Raw genomic sequence first — 13,239 nt, 5'->3', positions numbered from 1 at the left:
TTTTTCAGATGAACATGGGAGGGCGGAAGGCTGCCTAATACTGAAGCACCATCAAATATCAAACCATATGCAATAACTAGTACAAGCATTCCTGGGGGAAGGTCTGCAGGAGACGAATTTGCATACGGTGATGTCATCCAAGCAGTGGGCCAAAGTTGGCTGGAACCCTCATCTGCATATGAACATAGAAAAGGGTTATGCAGGGCATGGCGGCCTTTTGCGGCGCTTGGATGACCCCTAGTTCGCATTAAACACCTCCACCCTCCTTCGGTGTGGGGCTCATGTTGGCTATGCCCCAGCCCCTGAAGCATTCAAGCTGATTTCTTGCAGCAGCTGGGCACTGTAACAGCTCCAGAGCTGCTCTGTAAGGCAAATAAAAGGGTGTGGGCCCTGCAGCACTACCTGTAGTTCGCATTGTGCGTTGGAAGGCACAAAGTAAGCAGACGGGAGAAGTCAGGATAGTGCGCAAGGGCATAGAAGGGAGCGGCTCAAGAAAAGAGAAGTGGAAACAGACAGCAAACTAGGCTGGAGAGAGACCTGAGACAAAGAGATCTGAATTATACGAGAGCCGACCAGGGGAAACACAAATTATGCAGTCAAGTTTCCCATATTTGGGGAAATCGCAGGGGCAGCACACCCAGAGTGCAATGGTTGAGCCTTGCCCTGGGAGAAGCACCTTCAAGATCATAGTATCTCACCTGGCAGGTAAGTAGGAGTTGGGCTAGAGCTGGGGAGGGTCGCTGCTCGGGCACCCCCCTGTCAAGTGAAGGAGATCCAACTGAGGCAGCACAATGGAACTCTCGAAAGAAGAACAAGGCTAGAGGAAGATCTGAGACAAAGAAATCTGACTTTTACCAGAGCTGACCAGCGGAAAACACAAACACAGTCCCCAACTACCACAAATAATGCAGGCGAGTTTCCCACATTTGGGTAAATCACAGGGGTCAGCATACCCAGAATGCAATGAATGAACCTCACCCTGGGTGAACAATTTTCATGACCATGGTGTCTCCTATGCAAAATAAGTATGATTTGGGATAGGGCTGGGGAGGGCCGCTGCTCAGGCACATCTCTGTCAAGTAAAGGAGATTCAACTGAGGCAGCACAAGGGAACTCTCATATGGGGACAACAACTGCAGGGAGAACACATATTTTCAGATGAACATGGGAGGGCAGAAGGCTGCCTAATACTGAAGCACCCCCAAACAACAAACCAAATGCAACAACTAGTGCAAGCATTCCTGGGGGAAGGCCTGCAGCAGATGGATTTGCATATGGTGATGTTATCCAAGCAGTGGGTCAAAGTTGGCTTCAACCCTCATCTGCATATGAAAAGAGAAAAGGGGCGTGCAGGGCATGGCGGCCTTTTGCGGTGCTTGGATGACCCCTAGATCGCATTAAACACCCCCACCCTCCTTTGGTGTGGGGCTCATGTTGGCCATGCCCCATCCCATGAAGCATTCAAGCTGATTTCTTGCAGCAGCTGGGCACTGTAACAGCTCCAGAGCTGCTCTGTAAGGCAAGTAAAAGGGTGTGGGCCCTGCAGCACTACCTGTAGTTTGCATTGTGCATTGGAAGGCACAAAGTAAGCAGACGGGAGGAGAAGTCAGGATAGTCCACAAGGGTATAGAAGGGAGGGGCTCAAGAAAAAAGAAGTGGAAACAGAGAGCAAACTAGGCTGGAGAGAGACCTGAGACAAAGAGATCTGAATTATACGAGAGCCGACCAGAGGAAACACAAATTATGCAGTCAAGTGTCCCACATTTGGGGAAATCGTAGGAGCAGCACACCCAGTGTGCAATGGGTGAGCCTTGCCCTGGGAGAAGCACCTTCCTGATTATAGTATCTCACCTGGGTGTGCTGCCCCTGTGATTTCCCCAAATGTGGGAAACTTGACTGCATAATTTGTGTTTCCCCTGGTCGGCTCTCATATAATTCAGATCTCTTTGTCTCAGGTCTCTCTCCAGCCTAGTTTGCTGTCTGTTTCCACTTCTTTTTTCTTGAGCCCCTCCCTTCTATACCCTTGTGGACTATCCTGACTTCTCCTCCTGTCTGCTTACTTTGTGCCTTCCAATGCACAATGCAAACTACAGGTAGTGCTGCAGGGCCCACACCCTTTTACTTGCCTTACAGAGCAGCTCTGGAGCTGTTACAGTGCCAAGCTGCTGCAAGAAATCAGCTTGAATGCTTCAGGGGCTGGGGCATGGCCAACATGAGCCCCACACCGAAGGAGGGTGGGGGTGTTTAATGCGAACTAAGGGTCATCCAAGCGCCGCAAAAGGCCGCCATGCCCTGCATACCCCTTTTCTCTTTTCATATGCAGATGAGGGTTCCAGCCAACTTTGGCCCACTGCTTGGATGACATCACTATATGCATATCCGTCTTCTGCAGACCTTCCCCCAGGAATGCTTGTACTAGTTGTTGCATTTGGTTTGTTGTTTGGGGGTGCTTCAGTATTAGGCAGCCTTCTGCCCTCCCATGTTCATCTGAAAATATGTGTTCTCACTGCAGTTGTTGTCCCCAGATGAGAGTTCCCTTGTGCTGCCTCAGTTGAATCTCCTTTACTCTAAAACTTGTAAAACTTAGCAAAAGTGTTTACTAAATAGCTGCTCGGCAAAGTTGCAATGCCGAGACTCCCCGACCAGCTGCCCAGGATGAACCCACCTTTCTAGTAGAATGGGTCTTCACCTAATTCAGTAACGGCAATCCTGCCGTGGAATGAGCATGCTGAATCTTACCACAGATCCAGCACATAATTGTCTACATGGAAGCAGGACACCCAATCCTGTTGGGAGCATACAGGACAAACAGAGCCTCTGTTTTCCTAATCTGAACCGTTCTGGTGACATAAATTTTCAAAGTTCTGACCACAGCCAGAGACTTTGACTCAACGAAGGTGTCAGTGGCCAAAGGCACCATGTGGAGAGATGAACCACCTTCGGCAGAAATAGTTGACGTGTCCTCAATTCTGCTCTATCTTCATGAAATATCAAATAAAGGCTCTTGTGATACTGCATGGTTTGTACTGTTTTCCATGTGCTCCCAGATCTTTCAAGCAAGAAGCATGGTCAAGAAAGTTCTGTTTGAAAAGAAACAACATTTACTGTCATTGTTATAGAATTTGGGAGAAAAAACAAGAAGAAATCTGCACTGTTGACGCACTGGACAGAATGAATGAATCAAAAAATATAACCTTTATTAAGTATGTATTAAAATTGGATAAATATTAATATTATTATCCCAAACTGCAGTGAAACATAAAGGTTAAAATCACAGAACTAACATACATGTGCATAAGAAGAATAAAGAGATGTGAAAAAAAGGTTTAAAAAGCGTGTCCGTGTGTGATTATTTTTGAAGGCACAACCCTGGCGGGGTTGTTTATATAGATATATATGTTGCTAATAATCACTTTCTAGCGTAATGTTATTAAATAGCTGTTAGTATCTATGTCGTCAGGTACCACTGGGTCGTATCCTATATACTCCTGTGGGAAACTTGACTGCATAATTTGTGTTTCCCCTGGTCGGCTCTCGTATAATTCAGATCTCTTTGTCTCAGGTCTCTCTCCAGCCTAGTTTGCTGTCTGTTTCCACTTCTCTTTTCTTGAGCCGCTGCCTTCTATGCCCTTGTGCACTCTCCAGACTTCTCCTGTCTGCTTACTTTGTGCCTTCCAACGCACAATGCAAACTACAGGTAGTGCTGCAGGGCCCACACCCTTTTACTTGCCTTACAGAGCAGCTCTGGAGCTGTTACAGTGCCCAGCTGCAGCAAGAAATCAGCTTGAATGCTTCAGGGGCTGGGGCATAGCCAACATGAGCCCCACACCGACGGAGGGTGGAGGTGTTTAATGCAAACTAGGGGTCAGCCAAGCGCCGCAAAAGGCCACCATGCCCTGCATGCCCCTTTTCTCTTTTCATATGCAGATGAGGGTTGAAGCCAACTTTGACCCACTGCTTGGATGACATCACCATATGCAAATCCATCTGCGGCAGGCCTTCCCCCAGGAATGCTTGCACTAGTTGTTGCATTTGGTTTGTTGTTTGGGGGTGCTTCAGTATTAGGCAGCCTTCTGCCCTCCCATGTTCATCTGAAAATATGTGTTCTCCCTGCAGTTGTTGTCCCCAGATGAGAGTTCCCTTGTGCTGCCTCAGTTGAATCTCCTTTACTTGACAGAGATGTGCCTGAGCAGCGGCCCTCCCCAGCCCTATCCCAAATCATACTTATTTTGCATAGGATATACCATGGTCATGAAGATTGTTCTCCCAGGGTTAGGTTCATTCATTGCGTTCTGGGTATGCTGACCTCTGTGATTTCCCCAAATGTGGGAAACTCAACTGCATTATTTGTGGTAGTGGGGGACTGTGTTTGTGCTTTCCTCTGGTCAGCTCTGGTAAAAGTCAGATTTCTTTGTCTCAGATCTTCCTCTAGCCTTGTTCTTCTTTCAAGAGTTCCCTTGTGCTGCCTCAGTTGGATCTCCTTCACTTGACAGGGGGGTGCCCGAGCAGCGACCCTCCCCAGCTCTAGCCCAACTCCTACTTACCTGCCAGGTGAGATACTATGATCATGAAGTTGCTTCTCCCAGGGCAAGGCTCACCCATTGCACTCTGGGTGTGCTGCCCCTGCGATTTCCCCAAATATGGGAAACTTGATTGCATAATTTGTGTTTCCCCTAGTCGGCTCTCATATAATTCAGATCTCTTTGTCTCAGGTCTCTCTCCAGCCTAGTTTGCTGTCTGTTTCCACTTCTTTTTTCTTGAGCCCCTCCCTTCTACACCCTTGTGCACTATCCTGACTTCTCCTCCTGTCTGCTTACTTTGTGCCTTCCGATGCACAATGCAAACTACAGGTAGTGCTGCAGGGCCCACACCCTTTTACTTGCCTTACAGAGCAGCTCTGGAGCTGTTACAGTGCCAAGCTGCTGCAAGAAATCAGCTTGAATGCTTCAGGGGCTGGGGCATGGCCAACATGAGCCCCACACCGAAGTAGGGTGGGGGTGTTTAATGCGAACTAAGGGTCATCCAAGCGCCGCAAAAGGCCGCCATGCCCTGCATACCCCTTTTCTCTTTTCATATGCAGATGAGGGTTCCAGCCAACTTTGGCCCACTGCTTGGATGACATCACTGTATGCAAATCCGTCTTCTGCAGACCTTCCCCCAGGAATGCTTGTACTAGTTGTTGCATTTGGTTTGTTGTTTGGGGGTGCTTCAGTATTAGGCAGCCTTCTGCCCTCCCATGTTCATCTGAAAATATGTGTTCTCCCGGCAGTTGTTGTCCCCAGATGAGAGTTCCCTTGTGCTGCCTCAGTTGAATCTCCTTTACTTGACAGAGATGTGCCTGAGCAGCGGCCCTCCCCAGCCCTATCCCAAATCATACTTATTTTGCATAGGAGATACCATGGTCATAAAGATTGTTCTCCCAGGGTGAGGTTCATTCATTGCATTCTGGGTATGCTGACCCCTGTGATTTCCCCAAATGTGGGAAACTCAACTGCATTATTTGTGGTAGTGGGGGACTGTGTTTGTGTTTTCCTCTGGTCAGCTCTGGTAAAAGTCAGATTTCTTTGTCTCAGATCTTCCTCTAGCCTTGTTCTTCTTTCGAGAGTTCCATTGTGCTGCCTCAGTTTGATCTCCTTCACTTGACAGGGGGGTACCCGAGCAGCGACCCTCCCCAGCTCTAGCCCAACTCCTACATAACTGCCAGGTGAGATACTATGATCATGAAGGTGCTTCTCCCAGGGCAAGGCTCACCCATTGCACTCTGGGTGTGCTGCTCCTGCGATTTCCCCAAATGTGGGAAACTTGACTGCATAATTTGTGTTTCCCCTGGTCGGCTCTCGTATAATTCAGATCTCTTTGTCTCAGGTCTCTCTCCAGCCTAGTTTGCTGTCTGTTTCCACTTCTCTTTTCTTGAGCCGCTGCCTTCTATGCCCTTGTGCACTCTCCTGACTTCTCCTGTCTGCTTACTTTGTGCCTTCCAACGCACAATGCAAACTACAGGTAGTGCTGCAGGGCCCACACCCTTTTACTTGCCTTTCAGAGCAGCTCTGGAGCTGTTACAGTGCCCAGCTGCTGCAAGAAATCAGCTTGAATGCTTCAGGGGCTGGGGCATAGCCAACATGAGCCCCACACCGACGGAGGGTGGAGGTGTTTAATGCGAACTAAGGGTCATCCAAGCGCCGCAAAAGGCCGCCATGCCCTGCATACCCCTTTTCTCTTTTCATATGCAGATGAGGGTTCCAGCCAACTTTGGCCCACTGCTTGGATGACATCACCGTATGCAAATACGTCTTCTGCAGACCTTCCCCCAGGAATGCTTGTACTAGTTGTTGCATTTGGTTTGTTGTTTGGGGTGCTTCAGTATTAGGCAGCCTTCTGCTCTCCCATGTTCATCTGAAAATATGTGTTCTCCCTGCAGTTGTTGTCCCCAGATGAGAGTTCTCTTGTGCTGCCTCAGTTGAATCTCCTTTACTTGACAGAGATGTGCCTGAGCAGCGGCCCTCCCCAGCCCTATCCCAAATCATACTTATTTTGCATAGGAGATACCATGGTCATGAAGATTGTTCTTCCAGGGTGAGGTTCATTCATTGCATTCTGGGTATGCTGACCCCTGTGATTTCCCCAAATGTGGGAAACTCGACTGCATTATTTGTGGTAGTGGGGGACTGTGTTTGTGCTTTCCTCTGGTCAGCTCTGGTAAAAGTCAGATTTCTTTGTCTCAGATCTTCCTCTAGCCTTGTTCTTTTTTTGAGAGTTTCCTTGTGCTGCCTCAGTTGGATTTCCTTCACTTGACAGGGGGGTGCCCGAGCAGCGACCCTCCCCAGCTCTAGCCCAACTCCTACTTACCTGCCAGGTGAGATACTATGATCAGGAAGGTGCTTCTCCCAGGGCAAGGCTCACCCATTGCACTCTGGGTGTGCTGCTCCTACGATTTCCCCAAATGTGGGACACTTGACTACATAATTTGTGTTTCCTCTGGTCGGCTACTCGTATAATTCAGATCTCTTTGTCTCAGGTCTCTCTCCAGCCTAGTTTGCTGTCTGTTTCCACTTCTCTTTTCTTGAGCCCCTGCCCTTGCCCTTGTGCACTCTCCTGACTTCTCCTGTCTGCTTACTTTGTGCCTTCCAACGCACAATGCAAACTACAGGTAGTGCTGCAGGGCCAACACCCTTTTACTTGCCTTACAGAGCAGCTCTGGAGCTGTTACAGTGCCCAGCTGCTGCAAGAAATCAGCTTGAATGCTTCAGGGGCTGGGGCATAGCCAACATGAGCCCCACACCGACGGAGGGTGGAGGTGTTTAATGCGAACTAAGGGTCATCCAAGCGCCGCAAAAGGCCGCCATGCCCTGCATACCCCTTTTCTCTTTTCATATGCAGATGAGGGTTCCAGCCAACTTTGGCCCACTGCTTGGATGACATCACCGTATGCAAATCCGTCTTCTGCAGACCTTTTCCCAGGAATGCTTGTACTAGTTGTTGCATTTGGTTTGTTGTTTGGGGGTGCTTCAGTATTAGGCAGCCTTCTGCTCTCCCATGTTCATCTGAAAATATGTGTTCTCCCTGCAGTTGTTGTCCCCAGATGAGAGTTCCCTTGTGCTGCCTCAGTTGAATCTCCTTTACTTGACAGAGATGTGCCTGAGCAGCGGCCCTCCCCAGCCCTATCCCAAATCATACTTATTTTGCATAGGAGATACCATTGTCATGAAGATTGTTCTCCCAGGGTGAGGTTCATTCATTGCATTCTGGGTATGCTGACCCCTGTCATTTCCCCAAATGTGGGAAACTCGACTGCATTATTTGTGGTAGTGGGGGACTGTGTTTGTGCTTTCCTCTGGTCAGCTCTGGTAAAAGTCAGATTTCTTTGTCTCAGATCTTCCTCTAGCCTTGTTCTTTTTTCGAGAGTTTCCTTGTGCTGCCTCAGTTGGATCTCCTTCACTTGACAGGGGGGTGCCCGAACAGCGACCCTCCCCAGCTCTAGCCCAACTCCTACTTACCTGCCAGGTGAGATACTATGATCAGGAAGGTGCTTCTCCCAGGGCAAGGCTCACCCAATGCACTCTGGGTGTGCTGCTCCTACGATTTCCCCAAATGTGGGACACTTGATTACATAATTTGTGTTTCCTCTGGTCGGCTCTCGTATAATTCAAATCTCTTTGTCTCAGGTCTCTCTCCAGCCTAGTTTGCTGTCTGTTTCCACTTCTCTTTTCTTGAGCCGCTCCCTTCTATGCCCTTGTGCACTATCCTGACTTCTCCCGTCTGCTTACTTTGTGCCTTCCAACGCACAATGCAAACTACAGGTAGTGCTGCAGGGCCCACACCCTTTTACTTGCTTTACAGAGCAGCTCTGGAGCTGTTACAGTGCCCAGCTGCTGCAAGAAATCAGCTTGAATGCTTCAGGGGCTGGGGCATAGCCAACATGAGCCCCACACCGAAGGAAGGTGGAGGTGTTTAATGCAAACTAGGGGTCATCCAAGCGCCGCAAAAGGCCGCCATGCCCTGCACACCCCTTTTTTATTTTCATATGCAGACGAGGGTTGAAGCCAACTTTGACCCACTGCTTGGATGACATCACCATATGCAAATCCATCTGCTGCAGGCCTTCCCCCAGGAATGCTTGCACTAGTAGTTGCATTTGGTTTGTTGTTTGGGGGTGCTTCAGTGTTAGGCAGCCTTCTGCCCTCCCATGTTCATCTGAAAATATGTGTTCTCCCTGCAGTTGTTGTCCCCAGATGAGAGTTCCCTTGTGTTGCCTCAGTTGAATCTCCTTTACTTGACAGAGATGTGCCTGAGCAGCGGCCCTCCCCAGCCCTATCCCAAATCATACTTATTTTGCATAGGAGATACCATGGTCATGAAGATTGTTCTCCCAGGGAGAGGTTCATTCATTGCACTCTGGGTATGCTGACCCCTGTGATTTCCCCAAATGTGGGAAACTCGACTGCATTATTTGTGGTAGTGGGGGACTGCGTTTGTGCTTTCCTCTGGTCAGCTCTGGTAAAAGTCAGATTTCTTTGTCTCAGATCTTCCTCTAGCCTTGTTCTTCTTTCGAGAGTTCCCTTGTGCTGCCTCAGTTGGATCTCCTTCACTTGACAGGGGGTGCCCGAGCAGCAATCCTCCACAGCTCTAGCCCAACTCCTACTTACCTGCCAGGTGAGATACTATGATGTTCACTGTTAGGGCAATCAGGATGTGGAATTCCCTGCCAGGGAAGGTGGTAATGGCGGACTCTGTAATTGGATTTAAAAAAGGAATGGATACATTTCTGAATGAAAAAGCTATCCAAGGTTATAATACTTAAAATATCAACATGGTTAATCCGGGGGTAACATGAGTTATAGTAGCTAACTAGTCATAAAACATTATTCAGCAAGTATGTAGAATCATCACAACTTAAAACAGGTTGAACACGATGGGCAATTTGCCTCTATTCAACCTCAAAAACTATGTTACTATATGTTACTATATTACTATGTTACTGTAGTATACAGAACACCACAATGTAATGAGCAGTGATAGTGAGCACTGATGAGGATACTAGAACTGACACTGAGCAGCAAGATGCAGCACTGGACTATTAGTAATGTACTGTAGTATGCTGAGCACCACAATGCAGCACAAGACAATGAGCAGTGATACTGAGCACTGATGAGGATACTACTGAGAACTGACACTGAGCAGGAGAGACACACTACTAGTATTACTGAGCAGCAATAAGTAACCACTGATACTGAGCACTGATATTGAGATTTCCACTGAGAGAACATAGCCACGTCCTCTCCGCTCTCTCTTCAATGCACGAGTAAAAATGGCGGCAACGCGCAGCTCTTTATATGGAATCCGAATCTCGAGAGAATCCGACAGCGGGATGATGACATTTTCCCTTGTTCAGGTTTTCCGAGTCAGGCGGGAACAACCGAGCCTGCTTCGGACCAGTGTAAACCACGTGGAGTTCGTCGGGAATTCGGTTCTCGGAGAACCGAACCCGCTCCTCTCTACCTTATACCCATCAATTTTTTTATTTTCAATCTAAGCCCCTGCAGTTTTCTGTAAGCATCTGCTTCGCTATGATGATCAACAAGTCACAAGGGCAAACACTCAGGGCTTGAGGCGTAGATCTTAGGACCAGCTGCTACAAGCATGGCAGAGGTGTCACTATCACTGGTGACACCCAGAGAGGTGGCGAAGGAGATTGTAATGCAGTGCGCGCAGATAAGCAGCGCAATGGTAAAAAGGAGGCATGGTTTCATAGGTAGGGGCGTGGCCTGGTGGCCTGAATCTACATTTTGTTGCTCCGGGTGTCCCGGGGGTTGGGGGCTGCACCCGGGGACTAGTGTGTGTGCGGTGCTGGCTCCTGCACAGTGACAGGGCATGGCCACCCAGCATGACGCCTCCATTCTTGACCATGCTGTAATTGCAGTCGCACTGCAGTTCAGCGTGATCATAAAAAATGGTGTAGCCTCCTGCTGGTGCAGACTGTATGTGCGCGCAGGAAGCCGCCACCATTTTTGTGATCACAGCGGCTGAATGTGATGTCATACAGCCGCTGTGACCACGCCCCCTGTGTCTCCTCCGTTGCAGACCCCATTTTGAAGCCTTGCCCCCGCACCGCTCCATCCCTGACTTGGAAATGGAGTGTTGCTGACCCCCCTCTCCCCCCCCCCGCCCCGATTGACAGGCAGAGGCGATCGCATTCTCTGCGGGGTGCCGCAGAAAATGCAGGCACATGCGTATGCTGTTAGCAATTTTTGCAGTTGGATCGCTTATTGTGATTGCATTCCAACCTGAATCAGGCCCTATTACCTATCACAATGCGCTGCGGGCAGTACAAAATTGGGTTAATATAGGAGTAAAACTCCCAGACCTGTGCTCCTTAACTGTACCTGGTGGCTAGTGGAGCGGCTGCCCAGTAATCAGTGTCCACGCCAGTGCGCACACGGTCCACCCCCTACGGCCACGCTCCCCTTCATCAGCGGCCTCGTGATCCGGAAGGGCGGTGTGTGTGTGACTGACCTTAGGAAGAAACTGGAGCCTCCGCTGCAGTGACCCAGCAACCAGGGCACGGGAGTATACAGCGCCGCTGGGAGTGATGAAGCTGCAGTAAAGATGTCTATTAGACCTAGCCTGCTGCAGCCCTTGTAGATTCTCATAAAACAAGTTCTTCTTTTCTTGTCAAAATTAATAGCTAAGAATAGGCTGCCTGAGGCAGGCCCCTGTTAAGTGGCCTGCTACTGAAGGCACCAACTACAAACTGAGCTCCCTGTTCATGGAAGCGGGGTTATAGAGGAGGATGCGCTGAGCATCTTGGGAACAGTCAAAAGCTTTGAGCCGGTTGGTGCCTCAGATCAAGATCCCAATGTGAATCCTTGTGGAGTCCAGTGTACCCCACAGAAGAAATTAATGTGTCACACCCATTGGCAGCAACCTTAGAATAGCTGCTGACGGGCACAATTGAGAAAGGAAGGGGGGGGGGGGACATTTGAATCCAGCACATAGATGCAATTCAAATATGTAATTTGTACCTTCCTATTTTAAAATATAATGGATGAACCTCACCTTGTGAGAACAATCTTCATGATCAAGAGATCTCATATGCAAAATAAGTATGAGTTGGGATAGGGCTGGGGAGGGTGGCTGCTCGGGCAGCCCCTCCCCCGTCAAGTTAAGGAGATTCAACTGAGGACGCACAAGGGAACTCTCGTCTGGGGACAACAACTGCAGGGAGACCACATCTGTTCAGATGAACATGGGAGGGTGGAAGGCTGCCTAATATTGAAGCACCATCAAATATCAAACCATATGCAACAACTAGTACAAGCATTCCTGGGGGAAGGTCTGCAGAAGACGGATTTGCATACGGTGATGTCATCCAAGATGTGGGCCAAAGTTGGCTGGAACCCTCATCTGCATATGAAAAAAGAAAAGGGGCATGCAGGGCATGGCGGCCTTTTGCGGTGCTTGGATGACCCCTAGTTCGCATTAAACACCCCCACCCTCCTTTGGTGTGGGGCTCATGTTGGCCATGCCCCATCCCCTGAAGCATTCAAGCTGATTTCTTGCAGCAGCTGGGCACTGTAACAGCTCCAGAGCTGTTCTGTAAGGCAAGTAAAAGGGTGTGGGCCCTGCAGCACCACCTGTAGTACGCATTGTGCGTTGGAAGGCACAAAGTAAGCAGACGGGAGGAGAAGTCAGGATAGTGCGCAAGGGCATCCTTTTCTCTTAGTCCGTAGAGGATGCTGGGGTCACATTAAGAACCATGGGGTATAGACGGGATCCGCAAGAGACATGGGCACTGTAAGACTTTCAAAGGGTGTGAACTGGCTCCTCCCTCTATGCCCCTCCTCCAGACTCCAGTTATAGGAACTGTGCCCAGGGAGACGGACATTTCGAGGAAAGGATTTATTGTTAAACTAAGGTGAGCATCTTACCAGCTCACACCTTAAGCATGCCGCAGAACGTGGCATTCAACAGAACACAAGCCAACGGCATGAACAATTGCAGCAAAAAGCTGACCAGAACCATAACATAACATGTGTATAACCACAAGTAATAACTGCAGACACAGTATGGACTGGGACGGGTGCCCAGCATCCTCTACGGACTAAGAGAAAAGGATTTACCGGTAGGTATTAAAATCCTATTTTCTCATACGACCTAGAGGATGCTGGGGTCACATTAAGAACCATGGGGTTATACCAAAGCTCTTGAACGGGTGGGAGAGTGCGTACGACTCTGCAGCACCGAATGACCCAACTTGAGGTTATCATCAGCCAAGGTATCAAACTTGTAAAACTTAGCAAAAGTGTTTACTAAATAGCTGCTCGGCAAAGTTGCAATGCCGAGACTCCCCGACCAGCTGCCCAGGATGAACCCACCTTTCTAGTAGAATGGGTCTTCACCTAATTCAGTAACGGCAATCCTGCCATGGAATGAGCATGCTGAATCTTACCACAGATCCAGCGCATAATGGTCTACATGGAAGCAGGACACCCAATCCTGTTGGGAGCATACAGGACAAACAGAGCCTCTGTTTTCCTAATCTGAACCGTTCTGGTGACATAAATTTTCAAAGTTCTGACCACAGCCAGAGACTTTGACTCAACGAAGGTGTCAGTGGCCAAAGGCACCATGTGGAAAGATGAACCACCTTCGGCAGAAATTGTTGACGTGTCCTCAATTCTGCTCTATCTTCATGAAAGATCAAATAAAGGCTCTTGTGATACTGCATGGTTTGTACTGTTT

General features: G+C 48.9%; 11 non-coding genes and 1 pseudogene across 11 annotated transcripts; 9 read left to right on the top strand and 3 right to left on the bottom strand.

Moving 5' to 3' along the window:
• Positions 1-550: 550 nt before the first annotated feature.
• LOC135019870 (U1 spliceosomal RNA) lies at positions 551-713 on the bottom strand. Its single transcript, XR_010217375.1, has one exon. It is a non-coding gene; the product is annotated as a U1 spliceosomal RNA (small nuclear RNA).
• Positions 714-865: 152 nt separating this feature from the next.
• LOC135019761 (U1 spliceosomal RNA) lies at positions 866-1,029 on the bottom strand. The gene has a single exon (XR_010217280.1). It is a non-coding gene; the product is annotated as a U1 spliceosomal RNA (small nuclear RNA).
• A 674-nt stretch (positions 1,030-1,703) lies between these two features.
• On the bottom strand, positions 1,704-1,859 carry LOC135019912 (U1 spliceosomal RNA). Its single transcript, XR_010217405.1, has one exon. It is a non-coding gene; the product is annotated as a U1 spliceosomal RNA (small nuclear RNA).
• A 2,361-nt stretch (positions 1,860-4,220) lies between these two features.
• LOC135019739 (U1 spliceosomal RNA) lies at positions 4,221-4,384 on the top strand. The gene has a single exon (XR_010217259.1). It is a non-coding gene; the product is annotated as a U1 spliceosomal RNA (small nuclear RNA).
• Positions 4,385-4,536: 152 nt separating this feature from the next.
• LOC135019876 (U1 spliceosomal RNA) lies at positions 4,537-4,671 on the top strand (annotated as a pseudogene).
• A 702-nt stretch (positions 4,672-5,373) lies between these two features.
• On the top strand, positions 5,374-5,537 carry LOC135019680 (U1 spliceosomal RNA). Its single transcript, XR_010217202.1, has one exon. It is a non-coding gene; the product is annotated as a U1 spliceosomal RNA (small nuclear RNA).
• Positions 5,538-5,689: 152 nt separating this feature from the next.
• Positions 5,690-5,852, top strand: LOC135019863 (U1 spliceosomal RNA). The gene has a single exon (XR_010217368.1). It is a non-coding gene; the product is annotated as a U1 spliceosomal RNA (small nuclear RNA).
• A 670-nt stretch (positions 5,853-6,522) lies between these two features.
• On the top strand, positions 6,523-6,686 carry LOC135019684 (U1 spliceosomal RNA). Its single transcript, XR_010217206.1, has one exon. It is a non-coding gene; the product is annotated as a U1 spliceosomal RNA (small nuclear RNA).
• Positions 6,687-6,838: 152 nt separating this feature from the next.
• LOC135019846 (U1 spliceosomal RNA) lies at positions 6,839-7,002 on the top strand. Its single transcript, XR_010217354.1, has one exon. It is a non-coding gene; the product is annotated as a U1 spliceosomal RNA (small nuclear RNA).
• A 668-nt stretch (positions 7,003-7,670) lies between these two features.
• LOC135019728 (U1 spliceosomal RNA) lies at positions 7,671-7,834 on the top strand. Its single transcript, XR_010217248.1, has one exon. It is a non-coding gene; the product is annotated as a U1 spliceosomal RNA (small nuclear RNA).
• Positions 7,835-7,986: 152 nt separating this feature from the next.
• Positions 7,987-8,149, top strand: LOC135019902 (U1 spliceosomal RNA). The gene has a single exon (XR_010217399.1). It is a non-coding gene; the product is annotated as a U1 spliceosomal RNA (small nuclear RNA).
• Positions 8,150-8,820: 671 nt separating this feature from the next.
• LOC135020007 (U1 spliceosomal RNA) lies at positions 8,821-8,984 on the top strand. The gene has a single exon (XR_010217500.1). It is a non-coding gene; the product is annotated as a U1 spliceosomal RNA (small nuclear RNA).
• The last annotated feature ends 4,255 nt before the right edge of the window (positions 8,985-13,239 follow it).

The sequence above is a fragment of the Pseudophryne corroboree genome, unplaced genomic scaffold, assembly GCF_028390025.1.
Source record: "Pseudophryne corroboree isolate aPseCor3 unplaced genomic scaffold, aPseCor3.hap2 scaffold_337, whole genome shotgun sequence".
NCBI lineage: Eukaryota > Metazoa > Chordata > Amphibia > Anura > Myobatrachidae > Pseudophryne > Pseudophryne corroboree.
This window is presented reverse-complemented; position numbering and strand designations above follow the sequence as displayed.